At 39.1% G+C, this 17,573-nt stretch overlaps 1 protein-coding gene across 3 annotated transcripts in view; it reads right to left on the minus strand.

The window, feature by feature from the left end:
* The window catches only part of apba2b (amyloid beta (A4) precursor protein-binding, family A, member 2b), an 85,586-nt gene extending 68,465 nt beyond the window's left edge, over nt 1–17,121 (minus strand). For 2 of the 3 annotated variants that reach the window (XM_037748050.1, XM_037748059.1), the window contains exon 1: nt 16,932–17,121. The gene's annotated coding sequence lies outside the window, so the exon portion shown is untranslated. The remainder of the gene's footprint in view (nt 1–16,931) is intronic. The other variant, XM_037748069.1, reaches the window with a different exon arrangement.
* Between the last annotated feature and the right edge of the window lie 452 nt (nt 17,122–17,573).

Below are 17,573 nucleotides of genomic sequence, written 5' to 3' on the forward strand. Positions count from 1 at the left end.
TGATTTTCATTAGGGATGCACCGATACAGATACTGGATCGGATATTGGCCCGATACGGATTCAAATAGCCGGATTGGATTCCGGTGACAATGGGGCTGATCTGTTACTGGTGTATGATTTATTATTTTAATGATAAATAACAATTAAATAAAGGTATATCTATTTATTTATTGGTCAAATTTAATTTTACAATGTTAGGAAAGCAATGCCTTACACATGAAAGAATGATCCTAGTCTCTTCTACACAGTGAGGCACACAGCTTATTAATTAAACACTGGTATCGGATCGGTACTCGGTATTGGCCGTTACCCAAAGCCCAGGTATCGCTATCGGGACTGAAATAGTCAGATCAGTGCATACCTAATTCCCATTCATTTCAAAACATAAGCAATGAAAGTAATAACTAACAACAAAATAATTGATGAGATTTAACCATAAATTTGGTGTTTTTTCCGTTAATTAATGAAATAACTTGAAAAATGTATGGAAAATAGTGGAAAATGTTATTTTTTGGTAGCACCCTAAGTGTAGCTCATCTACTGTGCACTTTTATTGTTTTGTTATTTCCTAAAAAATATATCACTACTAAAGCTATCCTAGAAATATCCTGATGTACAGATACATCATTCATGTTTGACCTCCTATCCATATAGTAGACCGGCAAACAACAGAATGAACTCACAAATAGAAGGCACGTCCTCAATATCTGCTTGTTGACAGTGCCAAAGTGTTATAGGGTCTTTCCTGCTACAATACTGTAACCTATAAGGTGAATGAGTAATAGCAATAGAAAGATGGCCTATATAACAACACCGCAGAACAAAGAGGAAGATTTGGGCCAGTGATAAAAAAAGCACCTGCTAAGTCTGGTCTTTGATGTATCTCTGTGGTTCTGGGGAGTCACATATTTTCTCAACCTTCACCATAACCAACAACAGTATGGCAGCATAGATGGACTTCTGCACATCAGCCTCTGCTTGACTGGCTGTCTCCGCAGACGACCTTACCACCCTTCCTCCAGTCAGAAGCGATGGTTAATGTGTTTTCTGAGGCTCTGAAAAGCCATTTGTTGAGGAGGTACACCCACATGTCACAGAGGTAATATAAAATGAAAATTGAACGCCATTACTCCACATCAATTTAAAAGCCCATGTCAACAGTGCAATGCAACTTGCAACAACCACCCATCACATTCAGGGGGAGTCAATCAATGCTTTTCCAGGTGTTGGCAACATTTAAAACTATCTAAAAGAAACTAAACTTGCTTTGGAACTCAATCAGAAACAACATACTATCTAATCTTGTGTGTGGAGTGATAAACTACACAAGTGAAACCTAGCATTGCAACGCAAACTGAAATAACTTCTTAGGTTCAACTTCATCTCACAAGGATTTTTTTCCCATTCATTGCCGACAATTGCTGCAGATCTTCTGTAGCTGATTGCCATCTACAACACATTTTCAATGATCATTGCAGGAAGACTGGTCAAAATATATGAGTATTGTTCATCAAGATTTAGGTTTAAGGCAACATAGAGCAGCATCAAGCATTAACCAATATTTTTTATATCAACATTAAATGAAGCAACATCTTGTAATGTGAAAGGGTTGATAGTACTGCTGCACTGAGAATCAGCATCCCTGAGGATAACGTATGTTGAAATCATCATAATATATTTGCCCCTATTATTTAAGAAAGAGTTATAGTAGAGATGCACCGATCGAAACCGGCCGGTTGTCAGCTGATCGGCCCTGACGGGTGACCTAACTGCAATCGAGTGTCCGACAATCGTGTTGTATGGCGCAACATCGGATGCTCTCCGTCCAAATTGAATCTGTTAAATATGCACTTCTGTTATGCCATGTACCGCGTACCTATCAGCTATGTGCTTGAGATCAGACTGGAGACGTAACCACTTAAAAGATGGGTGAGTAGCCTACTCGCTATACTTTTTAATATTGTGATATTTACTGGAAATGAACATACAATATAGTCAACAGTAAGTAGGTTGTTAGCAGCAATTTTCAGCTCCCTGGCGATCTTTCTCCAGCCAGCTGTGTAACGTCACAGTGTGTTGTTATATCATGTTGCACCTGTTTTCTTCTGGAAAAGTAAAACATGTTAGATAAAGTGGATACTGCTATTCATTTTGTTGGATTGTATTTGTCCAGTAACCTGGAGCACTTTTACTTTGAGATTTGTTTGAGTGACAGTGAAAGAAGGTCCCGTAACTTGGTGCAGTTTTGGAGGAAATGTAAGTTATTTAATAGTCAGTGTTTTATTATGAACATTCAGTTGAATTTCAATTTTTCCATGAAAGAAAAGTTACAAAAATGTTTGTGTGTCTGTCAATTATAGTTCTTAGAAAGAAAGAAAATCTGAATTGGCACGTTAGAGTTTAAAAATAAAATCGCAATCGGCCAAGAAAATTGCAATCGGTGCATTATATAATTAAATGTTTTGTTTTCTCTATTTTGCACTTTTATTTTTCTATCTGCATGGTCCCCTCTTTCCCTGCTCCTCTCTGAGCATGCCTCACACTGTAGATAAAACCACCATCTGGTTGCTCTCCATCAGCTTTATCACACAAATGATAAACAATCATCGGTGCTGTCAATCAACAAACATGTCTGGCTATAGAAATAATGGCCAAGAGGCTGGTGCTCCAAAGCAATTCAAGATTCAGCCTGATTTACATTCGTCATGCTCGAATAACAACAGCATGCTGCATTGTATATGGAAATACATTTACCTCTGTATCTATAGACAACATTGTTTCTTTGAATAGCAGCAATCTCTCACTGTTGAGAGAAGAAATTTGCCAGATGTGAATTTGTCTGCGCATCTCAACAATGACAGCAGCAGGTGAGGCTGCCTGCACATCTAAATGCTAATGTCATGCTGCTCCACAAACCAATGCAGAAGCTAATGAGCTGGTTTGGTGAATGCATCTTAAGCCTAAGTAATGACATAAGTGACAGAGTACCGAGGTAGAGGAGTCCTGTTTTGACACACAACGCAGCAGGAGGGTTGGTAAAATGGATTGGCTATATTAAGGTCATGCATAAACATACTAGCACTAACCCCTACACATACAATAACAAACTAACAATGCCAAGGTTAGTTCCTCTGAAACTCCAGGTTTTCTAATTAGATCCCATACTTTTACACTTTTGTCTGCATAAATCTCAAAATCTTACAACATAAAATCATTTCAACAAAATTCTGGCGGACGACTGATCCGAGCCCAAAGTGACAATTGTTGACATCTACATGTACCATGTGCTACCTGGGAAGTGCATGCAAACGTGTACATATACATTCTCACTACAAGTTTGCCAAAGACGAGCTGGGAACTCTAAAAAAAGCCAAACTAATGTTGAACAGTTGAAGCAAACAAATGCACATGTTGCATATTTAAAAACACTTATGATGGAAAATCACAAATGTCAACAAAATGGCTAGAACTGTAAATTGCAAATAAAACAGTAAAGATCAAGGATAAAGGTGTAACTAAAAGGACTAAAGCCTGCTCGGTAGGGCTGGGTATTGTTTACAAAAAATACAATGCCATGTACCAATACCAGTACCCTTAAAGAGGTACCGATACCAATGGAGTACTTCATTCGATACCCATCATGTGAATGGAAGCTGTTTGTGTGTCCCACTGGTTAGCTAATCGCCGCCACACTGCTTAGCGCTCATACAGCGGCCACCGCTTATAATGCCGTCCCCCGGCCCACAGTTGTGGGACCAGGTTGTCACGGAACCGCAACGGACACCCTCCGGTTCCCACCACCAGGTTTAAACTGTTGAGAACTTTCAATACTACTTGGTACTGGGGTGTTTCGGTTGATACCGTAAAGGTATCGAGTACCAATGCCCAGCTCTACTGCTCGATCTGTCATGACACATAATTGAGTCTCTTTGAGGAAGTAGGAGAGAGCAGAAATGGCTGTTAGGTGACAGGATGCCTATGTGAATAACATCTTAAAGGTCCCATATCATGCTCATTTTCAGGTTCATACTTGTATTTTGTGTTTCTACTAGAACATGTTTACATGCTGTAATGTTCAAAAAAAACTTTATTTTCCTCATACTGTCAGCCTGAATATGCCTGTATTTACCCTCCGTCTGAAATGCTCCGTTTTGACGGAATTGCAACGGAATTGCGTTGCTAGGCAACAGCTTGGGTCCATGTGTACTTCCTGTCAGCTGATGTTATTTACATACACTGCAACCAGGATATAAACTGGGACACATTTAGAATGTTTACGTTTAAAATTGTTTCAAGGGTCTAAATATTGTATATTCATGACATCACGAATGGGCAGAAATCCTGACTGCTTGTTTCAAATGCAGAGTTTCTGAATACGGGCTGTGTGTATTTCCCTGTGGATTGAGTGTTTCGATACTTTAACAGTATTTATATAGACTTCAGTCTGCTTTATAATAAAAAAAACATGAAAATCTCACTTTTTTATAATATGAGACCTTTAAGATCCTCCGATTGAACTTCAAACTCTCTAATACTGTACATTTATCAGTAAATACTGTAGTGTGCATGTCTATGGACTTCTATGTATCATGTCAACAACACCTGGCACACCACCTGCAGCTTGTACTCCCAGTACCGCTGTACTACCAGTGTCCTCTATGTATCTATGACATCTATTTTGGTTGATACACTCTGGCTCGGTGCCCTGGATTGCTGCTTGCAGCTATATGTATGGTATATATATTTTTCATGTTCTAGCACTCTGCTGTCTTGTAACACAACGGCCATTGATCAATATTAGGGTTGGTCTCCATTTTGGATCCAGTTCCATACTGATATCAAGATACGGTAGGCTCTGGAGTTTAATAATCTTTTATTGGATCTTTTATCTCTTCTTGCTCTCTCTATTTTTTTAAAGGGGCACTCCACAATTTGTGCAAGATTACATTACTAGTCAAGAGGAGTAATATTCAGTTGTAAAATGTCTCATGTGGGTCTGGAAGGAGCTTTCAACAGTCTGAGAAAATAAACCAGAAGATGTTATCAGTAAAAAAAAAAATTCCACTCTCTAGAACAACTCTATTGGACGGTTGCATATTTAATTAACATTTCATATCTGATGCTATTCATCTCGTTACTGAAATGTAGCTACAGGTTGTGAGCATTAAGTTAATGAGCCTGTCAGTCAAAACTGTAGTCTCTGTTTTCTCAGCCAACAAAATGCCATTAAAAATCTCAACTGAACCTTTGCACTGTAGTTATAACATACGTTACCTATAAATGTTCAAAGCTGAACCTAGCCTAACTAGAGTCAGATGTTTAAATTATACTGAGCTAGATCACAGAGGACACAACTGTGAAGGGAAAGCAGACTGATTCAGATTTATCCAGTTAAGGAATTAGACTATTTCAATGCTTCTCTCTCTCTGTCTCTCTCTCTCTCTCTCTCTGTCTGGGTGTTGCCTCAGTGCGATTCTTTAGTGCCACCCATGATTAATGCAGCTATGAATGGGTTTCTCTTTCACCAAGCGCTGTGGGAGAAGGCTTTCTTTTGTTCTATCTTCTCTCACTTTCTTTCTTAGCCATTTTGCTTTCCTCCCAATGTGACCTGATTTAGTCACAGAGTGTGAAACTGATTTGGACTCATTTACATGCTAATGCCATAAAGAGAGGTGAAATGATGTTTATGCATCACTTCATTGATTCTAGTGGACACCAACGCACTTGGAAAAAAATGATCCACAGTTTAAACTGTAATATTCACAGACTCATTATTCATGAATTTAAGTAAGGAACGGCTTGAAGGAACACATTCTTCATGTAGTACCATGAAGTACTGTGCCATATTTCCACATTGACATGCAAAAGTACACGACCGATCAAAAGTTTGGAATCACTTGTAACAGAGAGCTCCAGGGATGACGTATATTTGTAGGCCAACCAGGAAGTTTGCATCGTTTTGCTTCCCTCAACGAAAAGCCAATGGTATTTTTCCATTGGGTTTTTGGATTAATGGAGAAAATAAGCTCTGTGGCAAACACACATTTATGATACTTACACGTTTTGTTCAGCAAGATAATCGCTTTTATGATTTTTGAAGTGTGAATGTAATCGCCAGAGGTAAAAAGCTAACGTTGGGCTATAGACGAACTACACCACGGTCGCATGAACGCGAGTACACACAATGAGGCTGTAAAGGCAGACGAGTCGGTGTGATGACGATTAGTAGTCTCATTGAGCCACTTGTTAGCAACCGCCTTGTTTAAGACACGTAAAAGCTTCAAAATTCACGAGTGGGATATTTACTGACGTATTTTATTTCATAGAACAAAATGTTATCACTCTTAAGCTTGTGTTAACCACAGACCTTATTTCAGGCATCTAACTAAAAACCCATTAAAAAACACATTGACTTCCAGATGAGGGAACCGGAAGTGCTAAAACGCGAACTCATTTCCGGGTTTTAGGACTCATTCCTGTAGCACTCTATACTGATGTTTGTATTCTTTCCTGCAATTTTAACAGATAAAAAAACTGTATAATTCAGACACCGAATGTTTTATTTACAATTGAATTAATGTTGGCCCCAATGAAATGATTAAATATTCTATTTAGTCGATGTCCCCACAGTGTTGCACGGCCGGGGAGAATAGGATTAGGATAAAGCCCCCCAAATACTTACTACTACTATTTATATTCTCATTTACTTGGTATTGTTGTCTCTTTCTACTCATCCAATTGTCAGTCTGATTGAACCACTGTACACCGTTTTGTTCTCCATGTACAAAACATTTTTTTGCAAACCCTTCATACATAAACAAACATAAAACAACATCTATTTGTAAAGACACCTTTCTACAACCTAAAATTCATGAAAGACCATTCAAAAATATAGAGTAGTCCACTCAGCCATCTGGCTGTCCTGAATCAAGCTTTTGAGCAGGCGATTCCAAACTTTTGAACAATATGGTATGTTGTCGTTGGTTTATAATAGAGGTAAAATGGGATTTATCTTAATTTATCTTAATTAACATATTGTATATGTCTTAAGTCCCTATCAGGGTCAGTAAAGACCATTTTCTTTGAGCAAAGGGGGTTTTGTTGAAGTAGCTGTATGACGGAGGGGGGTCATACAATACATGCAGAAACATAATTCATTAACAGAGTAAAGCGACACAATACAGTTGGACAGAGCCACTGCTCAGCCGCACAGCAGGTTACAGTATGGGATAACATGATGTACAAATATGCAGTGTATCTACTCAAGATGCATGTCATCACCAGGCTAAAGCAGACCAGGGAAAGAAGTGGACCAAGCTGGTTCAGACCACACGCCAGAGATCTATCTGTAGGGGACTCTGAGTTTCATATGTTTTCCGGTTCTCGAACAGGATATGATGTCGCTTGCTTAGAGATATTATTTATTTAAGATATTATATAAAGCAACAGTTGGGAAAGTATCTTTTTGTTGCATCGGTAGATCCAGCTTGCAAAGGCATACTTACATGTTACTGATTTCAAAGCAACTGTCTTTTTCAAGGATTGCTTTGAATTTAATTCCGTCTGATGAGGTAGAGAAATAAAAAAAGACGGCATGCATCTTCGCTAAATAGGCGGAGAAAAGTGCAAAAGAAGATTTCAGAGAAGACAAGGGTGTCAAGTTTAAGATATATCCTGCATCCCACTCCTGTCACCAGCAGCAGTCATAAAAAAGAGCAACACCTATAAAAACCAGGGGATTTTTGATTGTGTAACTGCATGTGTGGAAAGCAATGGGGTATTTAAAGAAGCAGTGACGATAATATCATGTTTGTTTAGTAGGGGCACAGTCAAGAGAGATTTAGTACACTACTTGTATGTTTTCGAGTTAGAGACAATGTGGCCTTGACCTTCACAACTGACTCAACATGGTGTCAACAACACATCCTGCTGGCCTGCAACATCTCTCACAAATCTTTTCATGCCTCAACTAGTCACTACTTTGATATTGATTACTTGAAGGTGCGGGTCATTGATGTGTTGGAGAATGTCAAGGGAGTAAAGAAAAGTGTTGATGCATTCTGGAGACTGACTTCACAAAGCTTAAAAAGGTGCAATCTGCAAGATCTGGCCAGAGTTTTAGTTTAAAACATTCAATAAATGAACTCACATTATCAAAAGAATGTGAAGAGGTTACAGTGTTGACATTAGAGCTAGGGCCATTCCTTAACGTAATCGATGTCATCGATTACAAAATATGCCGATTTGCACAACGTGCGTCGGCGCATTGCAAGAATGGCTGCCACCGGTCAAAGCATGCATTCCCACGGAGAACAACCTGCAGAACCTCGCCCACGATCCTCTAAAGCAGTGATCGGCAAGCTCAACTGACAACGATTGTGTATGCTGACATTCTTCAGCTTAAAGGGACTGTTTGTAACTTATTCCACGTATAAATTAATCTGGGTCGGTGTCCCATGCGCGCTCGCGTGTGGCTACGCTGTTCAGACAAGACTCCAACACAAACTACACGGAAGCACTAAAACCGCAAAGTTATATCTAGTGAAACCCGTCTTGCAAAACAGTGCTGGCCGCGGCCGGAGTACGCGGGGGAGACCGTAGCTTTGGTCTCCAGGACCGGAGTCTCTGCTGTACTCTGCTCCTCTGCTCCTCTGCATACCTGCCTTCACTCAAACACCGCGCTCGTTCTCGCTCCACTCTCACGTGCATGCGCGCACACTACACACTGCAGAAGAGTTAGTTTAGCTCTGAGAATATCTAGTGAATGTACAGTGGACGTTTGTGCAGAAATATATGCTGCAGCTCCTCCAGACCAACAGAGGTTTCCCGTGTCTTGTGAAGTGACGGGGCTCCGCAGCGAGAAACGTTATCGTCTCCGGTCGGTAGGCTGAAGCAGGAAAAGCCAACACTAGGATCAGCAGTGATTCATGGAGAGACTTTCGTCTGGTCAGCTAACATTACTGCCAAACAGGTGAAATATAGAGTGATATTGTGGTTTTAGCTGACGTGTGTCGCCTCACTGTTTTGAGCGATGCTCGTTCATGTCTATGTAGAGCGAGCACAAGCGCGAGCGCAAGCAACAGGACGCTGACTTTCGTTGACTTAATGGCCACAGGTGTCGCTGTTAAGAAGCAATTTCTGATTCTTACAAACAGTCCCTTTAAGTCATGTATATCTGTGGATACACGTCAAACATTTCATTTGTAACGGCATCACCCAAATGTGTCGATTAACAGAACGAAACTAAAACAAACTGGAAGGCGAGTCCTTCTCTCCACAGCGTTCAGACGGCCTCCCACTGCAGATTTGGACCGTGCCAAAGTAATAACTAATGCTTTAGGTGTTTAAGAGTGTTTATTGCTGCGTATATGCGACCACACTAAATCATCGACAATACCTTGCCACAGACCCTTAGGCTTGCCATAGACCCTTATTTGTTTGGAGCATGTTGCCAGATCGTGCACACTGCACCTTTAATGGATTTTACAGCAGGACCAGAGCAGCAGGGCAGAGAGACGTTATTGACAATGAGTGGAGAATATCGAAAGAAAAACATGACATAGCAAAGACAGCTGATGCATGCTGTGGAAGTTTGCTTGCAGCTTCATCACTGACACAGAGGAGATAATCTTTTCCTTTGTCTTTGAATAGAAACAATGTTAAAGTGACTTTGCACTCTATACACCAGCTGAAAGATTGGTTGAAACAACAGTTCAAAGACTGGCACACATTTTGAGAACTGTCAAAAACAATGAAACAAGAAATGTCGAAACAGTACCTCCTTCACCATGCCTAACACAGAATGTGACCTGGATTTCTGCATGTTTCCTTTCCCTGTTAGTATAGAGCAATAGTAGTAGCACGTTATACCCCTAAGCCAAAAGTCAACACTTCAGCAAATCTAAAAGACCGATCAAGCCGCTTCAGATCGATAGTAACCAGTGGATGAAAGCGATAGGCGACAGCTTTGTCTCAAAATCAAAGTAGTCTAGTGAGGGTTTAGGGGGAAAAAGCATGACAGAGGCAGAAACACAGATCACACGTTCAAGGAAAAACTGAAATCGAATAAGACAGTGCTGTCAAAACAACTTGAGTAGCACTGATATGGCTGTCATATCCATGTGTGTGATACTAGAACAATGTCAAGAGCTGGACAACAAGGGCTGACCCAACTCCTTCAGGCTATTCATGCTTTATTTAGAGACAACTGACTGTAAATGTTATACAGCCTGGCCTTTTGTATGGTTATACTTATGGCACATTATATCCTTGATCAGACATCACTTAGAGACACAACTTTAAAAAAGCAATATCTATGTCAGATTGCTCAAGCTTACAAAAATATGACTCAATCCAGCATCACATTCATATACTGCACCACGATCATTGGATACAAATTTGAATATGAAAGGTCAACTTTGTAGATGAATGTCAAATTGAATATGTAATGTGGATATTTCTTAGGAGCCGCATCATCATCTAATATGTGATGGTGAGTCACTTCTCCTTGCAACTCTGACTAAGTTTTGATGCATTAATCCAGAAAACCATTTCCTCTTGTGATGAACAGTGAACTGTGATTAGTCTATAAACCCAGACGAAAAAAGTGAAAACAAAACAGCTGCTGGCAAGCTGAAAACCAGAGGATTAAAGTCCTTACAGTGCAGAACAGCCAGCAAAGCTGTGCAGTTGAAGATGATGAACCGAAGCACATACTCGGTAGATATATTAGGTTACAGTGCTTTTTCAAATTACCTTATGAAACACAACCACTATGGATTGAAAGGTTCAGCATATTTCCAATCAGGACATGTAGAGGTGAAATGCTTCTGTCAGCTCTAACTTCTTTCTCGCTATTGACCACTCTAGCTGGCCGTGACCAAGTTTTTGCCTAGGTTTTAATCTGAATTAAGCTTGATATGGCTGACTGCAACATAAAGCTACATAGCACTCAGAGAGCACATACTGTACCTGTGCAAGGCTGCACAATCCTCTAAATATGATATTATAATAGTAGAAAAAAATGTTTTCCATCAGCATCTGGACCCAGAGCTGAGTCAACAAAGACAGGACGATCGACAATCAGGTTGATTCCAAGAGAATTGTATAAGCTTTTATAAGTATGACCTTCGTATAAGAAAGTGAGTTAAACTCATGACTACTCAGTATAAATTCATATAAATTCATATATGCAATTCATATGTATCTACTAGGGCTGTCAAAAATAAATATATACATACATTTGCATAAACAAGCATATTTGCCCACTACCATGTTGATAAGAGTATTAAATACTTGACAAATCTCCCTTTAAGTTACATTTTTAGCAGATAGAAAATGTGTGATTAATTTGCAATGAATCGCGATTAATCATGGACAATCAAGCAATTAATTGCAATTAAACATTTTAATAGATTGACAGCCATACTATCTACTTTCTATAATATTGTATAGCTCAGTACTGTTTTGTGAAGCTGAGCTGCAGAGAGACTGACTGTAGTGATGATGTCATCTGGAGATAAATCCTCCACAGACGGTGAATAATGGAACAACTCATGGGACCATATGACAGCAGCCACATGGTGATCGTACTGGAATAGAGGAGTAATTTCAGATTCATAGCAGTGCACCCATACATTTACATAAAAACAACGTAATATACGAGTCTGCAGGCACGTAAGACCAATTGCAAAAAATGTTGCCTGATGACATCATCAATTTAAATCTTGATACTCTGATTTCCACCTTATGGAGACAGTTGGCCATGTTTGTAGTTACTAAATAGTGAAACAAACAATCAGTTGATTAGCTTGACGACATAAAATTAATGGACAATTTTGATAATGTAATAATTGTTTTAGACATGAAAGAAAAATGCCAAACATTTGCTGGTTTCAGCATCTTAAATGTGAATATGAGCTGCTTCTTTCTTTCTTATATGATTGTAATTAAACAATATTTTTGAGTATTTGCATGGATAAAAAAAGCACTGTAACGATAGCTACTTTGGCACTTTTTTTGACAATTTACCTATGTTTGATAAAGTAATAAAGAATTAATCGAACAATCATAAATACAATCAAAATTTTAATCAATAACAAGAAATATTAATCAGATGCATCCCTGCAGTAGTCCATAATCAAAACAGCATAACATGTGGTCAGTTCCTTTGTTTTGGATAGAAATACTCTGTAACTTAACAGGTAAAAATTCTATTTACATAAATTAATTTCCAGTGGATTAACCTACAAGATCTAAGGTGTAAATTTTACCTAGCCCTCTTCATCTGTAATTCAGCAGCAACAGTGTGGTTCACAGCCCAGCCTCTATAGGCTAAATGTGTAGAACAGAAAGCTGTTCGCTCCAATTGCTCACACAAAACTTTTTGACAGTAATACAGTTGTCTGTAAAAACACTGCAGCACCACTTATCTCACAAAAGCCTTATCATAAATCATCATTTCAATCGCCATTTTAGCTTTCTAACAGTTTTATGCAACATGAAAATCAACACCCACCCTGAGGCCCTATCTATGGGTTCTGTTATCTCAGAATCTTTTGTTTTTGCCAAAGGGCAAAATAGTATCTCGTTGTACCTCCGCCCACACCGATGTTATGAGCGGAGTAGAGAACTTAAATGTTGGTGCATTAAATCCATAGCTTAGAGAGCAAAGATTTTAAGAAGATATTATACATATTATATAATAACTAGGGCTGTCAATCGATTAAAATATTTAATCACAATTAATCGCATGATTGTCCATAGTTAATTGTGATTAATCGCAAATTAATCACACGTTTTACATCTGTTCAAAATGTAACTTAAAGGGAGTTTTGTCAAGTATTTAATACTCTTATCAACATGGGAGTGGACAAATAGGCTTGCTTTATGCAAATGTATGTATATATTTATTATTTGAAATCAATTAACAACACAAAACAATGACACATATTGTCCAGAAACCCTCACAGGTACTGCATTTAGCATAAAATTATATATCAAATCATAACATGGCAAACTGCAGCCCAACAGGCAGCAACAGCTGTCAGTGTGTCAGTGTGCTGACTTGACTATGACTTGCCCCAAACTGCATGTGATCATCATAAAGTTGGCATGTCTGTAAAGGGGAGACTCGTGGGTACCCATAGAACCCATTTTCATTCACATATCTTGAGGTCAGAGGTCAAGAGAACCCTTTGAAAATGGCCATGACAGTTTTTCCTCGCCAAAATGTAACTTCGTAGCGTTATTTAGCCTCCTTCAGGACAAGCTACATGACATGGTTGGTACCAATGGATTCCTTAGGTTTTCTAGTTTCATATGATCTTCACTCTAACTTTAGAACTGAGCCCACTACAACCTCCAGAGGATCGATTGCGTTAATGCGTTTAAGAAATTAGTGGCGTTAAAACAATTTTGCGTTAACGCGTTATTATTGCGTTGACAGCCCTAATAGCTGATTTCCCTGTGGCACTGCCATCCACAATGCTAAGGCAGCTAAAGGAATATTTTTGTTTATCCAAAACTCGTAACAAGCGCGTTTAGATCACTTGTCTTGATAGGTTAATGACTTAATCACATATTTCCAAATAGTTATTATCTTTCATAATTTGTGCAGCAGGGCTGGAGGCTGTTTTCGGAGGCCTATTCTGTTTCCTCCCCTGGAGTCCAATTTAGTATCCTCCGTCTGCGGCACGAATAAGGTCCCAGCAGGCTGCAGGGAGGGTGTTTGTCCTTCAGTGCAGGTGCTATACAGACAACTATCCCAGGCTACGGAGGTGGTGAGACAAAGCAGGCGAGTGAAAGAGAGGGCAGTGCACAGGAAGTGAGCACAGACCTAAAGGAAAAGGTGGGAAATGAAAACTTAGCAGCTCCACTTTGAACATCACAAGTCAACATGATGGGTGCATCCTCTAAGGCCTTACAGGTTTCTATCATGGCTCTCCTGTGGCCCCTTGCTTTCTTTAATAGCCATGCATTACTCTCCTCCATACAGCACTGGTCAACACCCTCTTTCTCATCTGTGACACAGCCATTGTTCCCCCTCTCTTTCTGTGTGTTCTCTACTCCCCAGTCCCGCTGTACAAGCCTCTTCTTCCATCTTTATCCTGTCCCACTGTTAACCTCTTTATTGGTCACAGTGAGGACATTTTTGCTTTGACACCAAATCCTCCACCATTGTCTTGTCTGTCAACTCTCTTGTCCCGTGTGTGTGAAATCTGACTCATGCTACTCTGTGCTGAGACACTTTCACTTTCAGTTTGTAGCGTCTGTCCGACTATGTATAAGTTGACCAGCACTTTGGTCAACTTTGTTGTTTTTAAATGTGCTTTATAAATAAATTTGGATTGGATTGGAAAATGATAACACAGTACTGATAAGCCAAAATGAACAATATGGGTTTTATTTCTATAAAAAAAAAAAGTGGGCAAGTGGGCAAGTATTGTCATCGCTGTATGCCCGATCCCCGTGTAACACCGGTAACACCGATTACCGCGGCGAGCCTACTTTCCTCTTGTCGCACGTTAAATATATCTGTCTACTACGGGTGGGATGAAATTGAAACCAATAGTACTTGAATTGGATACTATTAATGGTAATCATTACAGTATGCAAGGCTGGACATTACCACAGCATAAATATCCCACAATGCAATGCAGTTATGACGACAACATTCATAACAAACGTTGACAGACAGCTCTGTAACATCAATAAGGCTTCAATTTAACTGTAAGTATAAGATTACACTCTACTAGGCATAATATACATTTTAAATTAATTCAGACTTTGATTTTCACAAACCGTCTATTTTGGTCACATGAGGTTGGCACGGGTTACCATGGTTACACTTCTCTAACCGGCAAGGAGGCTCTCGGGAAGTGAAAACGTAAATTACTGCTTAGTGCATCCGAAAAGATATATAATACTGTTTATTCACACAAAAGTGTGTTGAATGATAGTACACATATTGAGTATGTAAGTGCATTGTGTGAGATTTCGGACGAAGCCTGCGTCTTATTATTCTCTACAATCTACTATCCAAATGTTTACTTCTGACTTCATTTTAGCGGAATAAAAGGGTCAAATTAAATCCAAATATTGAATGGATATTAAATCTTCAAAGATTTAATATTACTGTATAATAATAGCAAAACATACAAGGCTTGCACCACTGTTATTAACCTAATGCAGCTTAACATGTACTGTAAATATTCCACTGTGGCGTTGACTCGAGGGACAATATTGTTTTTGTGACAGAAATCCAACTAAACAAGAGTTGCACTGTAAACATCAGACAGCCCGAAGATATCAAACGTGGACGATGGCTACTGAAATGCGTTTTTGCATGACTGGATGAGGACAGAAGCTAAGGACATAAAATTGCAAAGCAGACCTTGTGAGTCTGTCCCCTGCTCCCTCTGAACAATGAACAGCCAGACACAACGCCTGAACGCCTGTCAGCAACTGCCCTCCCCTGTGGCCGGGACTGGCACAGAGTGGTACACAGCAGGCACTAAAGGACACACCACATATATATGCTTCAGATATACCTCTGTCCCAAAAGCTCGGACAAAAATTGGGGAAAGGGCTTTTGCATATTCTGCAGCCTGGAATTTGCTCCAAAATGACCTAAAAATCAAGGAGCTGGTATCATTAAATATTTTTAAATCTAAAATGAAGGCTTTAGAAGCAGACTCTATGGCATGACAATGTTTTTAGCTTCCCTTGTTGTACAGCTGACTCCCAGAAAAGTTCCTTTTTGTCCCCCCCATTTGTCTTTAGATAGTTCTCTTTTAATGCAAATTTTAGTGTTTTTAGTGTTTGTGAATTGTATTTTATCTCTATTTGTGTCTGCAACTCTGTGTTCTTGCTGCTGACCGTCTTGGCCAGGTCTCCCTTGGAAAAGAGGTTCTTACTCTCAATGGGACTAACCTGGTTAAATAAAGGTTAAATAAAATAAAAAAATAAAATAAATTAGCTTTTAAAAAACGTGTATTTTCGGCAGAGGCTTGGACTTAGATGCAGTAGTGCCCTCACACAGTTCTCAACTTCAGTCTTGTGACTAGCAGCACCATGGATCGATGGGAGGAACTGAATATGTCATGAAATGTTATGGGGTGATAGGGTTTATATTACAGAAAATAATTAGATATCAGGGCTGAATTTTTTTTAAATTTTATTTTCTCTTCTTTTTATTTTTTTATTTTTTATTTGTCTTGAACATGTTTTTATTGTATTTCTTTAAAATGTGATATATATATGTATTGTTATATGTTATGTTTTTGTTGTGTGTGCACCCCAGGAAGAGTCGCTGGTGGCAGCTAATGGGGATCCAAATAAAGAATAAAGAATAAGAATAAGAATAAGAATAAGAATAAGGAAATGAATATGTCATCAAATGTTATGGGGTAATAGGGTTTATATATATTACAGAAAATAAGTAGATATCAGGGCTGAATTTTTCCATTTCCACAAAGATAACTCTGAGTAGTATGCACATGCCTCAGGTGCCGTTTAATAAAACGAAGCAGGAAAAGGAATTGGACCATTAAGGACATCTAAAAATTAATGACCTTCCAGCATCTCATGAGACACTAAAGGCCTATAGCAATATAACTACAATCGATAATGTTAGGCGTAGACTAGGCTGCTGCAGGGATGAATCACACATGACTGTAGCATTAGGTGTGTACAGAAAAAGCTCCAATCTTTTAACTTGAGTTGCTAAAGGAATATACATATTTCCTCCTTTATAAGCCAGACTTTCAAAGCAAAGAACGGTCAAAGCTCACCGCCCTGTTGTGAACACACTGATGCTGAGGAGACATCCACAGGCTGAGCAGATCAGCATCCATCCACCAAGACTCCTACAGCCTCACTGACAAGAGCAACGATGTTTACCGATTCATTCATAAATAAATGAGTCTTACCTGGAGAATGTCATATGCTGATCAAGTCACCTCCTTTTGGGTATGTGTGAGGGATGCTGCTGGCTGGTCGGTGCATCACTCGGTGTGTGTTTCACCGACAGAAAGCGGACTGAGCTCAGAGAGCCTGACAGCAGCGCCCCGGAACCAGTATAACATAAAGACACGAGCCCACTGCGGTTGTCTGCTCTGCCTGCACGAGAGAGCCTGCTACCCCACCCGAGCAGCGCGAGCTCACGTTACTCAGACAAAGAGTAACGTCAACCGTTACCTCATCCTATATACCACTCTGACGTTACGAACAATTTAGTGAAACAACTCTTAGTATAGTATGTCGAACAATTTAGTGAAAAAAAGTCATAGTATCGTGTGTCGAAAAATTTTGTGAAAAACAGACATTGTATAGTATTTTGAAATATTTCATGAAAAAAATTCATACTGTTGTATGTCAAAAAATGTCGTGAAAAAGTCATAATATAGTATGTTGAAAAATTTAGTGAAAAAAACTCTAAGCATAATATGTCGAACAATTTCATGAAAAAAAGGTCACAGTATAATATGTCGAAAAATTTAATGAAAAATCCATTCTATTTTATGTAAAAAAAAGTTCATAAAAAAAAGTCATAATATAGTTTGTCGAAAAAT

Source organism: Sebastes umbrosus, chromosome 2, assembly GCF_015220745.1.
Source record: "Sebastes umbrosus isolate fSebUmb1 chromosome 2, fSebUmb1.pri, whole genome shotgun sequence".
Taxonomy (NCBI): Eukaryota; Metazoa; Chordata; class Actinopteri; order Perciformes; family Sebastidae; genus Sebastes; species Sebastes umbrosus.